This window comes from Buceros rhinoceros, unplaced genomic scaffold, assembly GCF_000710305.1.
Source record: "Buceros rhinoceros silvestris isolate BGI_N320 unplaced genomic scaffold, ASM71030v1 scaffold17920, whole genome shotgun sequence".
Taxonomy (NCBI): Eukaryota; Metazoa; Chordata; class Aves; order Bucerotiformes; family Bucerotidae; genus Buceros; species Buceros rhinoceros.
The window spans coordinates 1,094-1,606 of NW_010388072.1; positions in this window are offsets into that span (position 1 = coordinate 1,094).

The window sequence follows — 513 nt, forward strand, 5'->3', positions numbered from 1 at the left end:
GGGAGCCGTGTCCACCATGGAGCATCAGCCCAAAACACCGGCCCTGGCCTCCGGTCCAAGCCTGGCTGGCTGTCACCACGTGCCCTGGCTGGCCGGTGACATGGGTCTGGCTCAAGGCTGAACCACATCCGGGCAGTGACAAGGTGCTGCCCACCACGCTGGCTCTCTTGTCAGAGAGCAAGGGGCAACAGCAGCAGATGCTGGTCTGCTTTGTCTTCCCGATGTGTACGTGTGCGAGTATATAGATGTATTGATATATTTAGCATATATTTGTATATTTAGATATTTTGATATGTATATTAAAAAATAATTTTCTTTCCTGCCAGACACATCCAGGACTAGAGCAACTTCTCTACAGCTGAAACTACAGCCCCACACCCCAGCAGCCATGCAGCAGCCTGGAGGAGCTCCTTGGGCTGGGAGGGAAGTTGGCTACAGAGAGGCGAAGCCCCCCGATTCCTGCATTTTGCAGCACGGGGTGCATGTGAACACTAGGTGACACAGGGACATGGG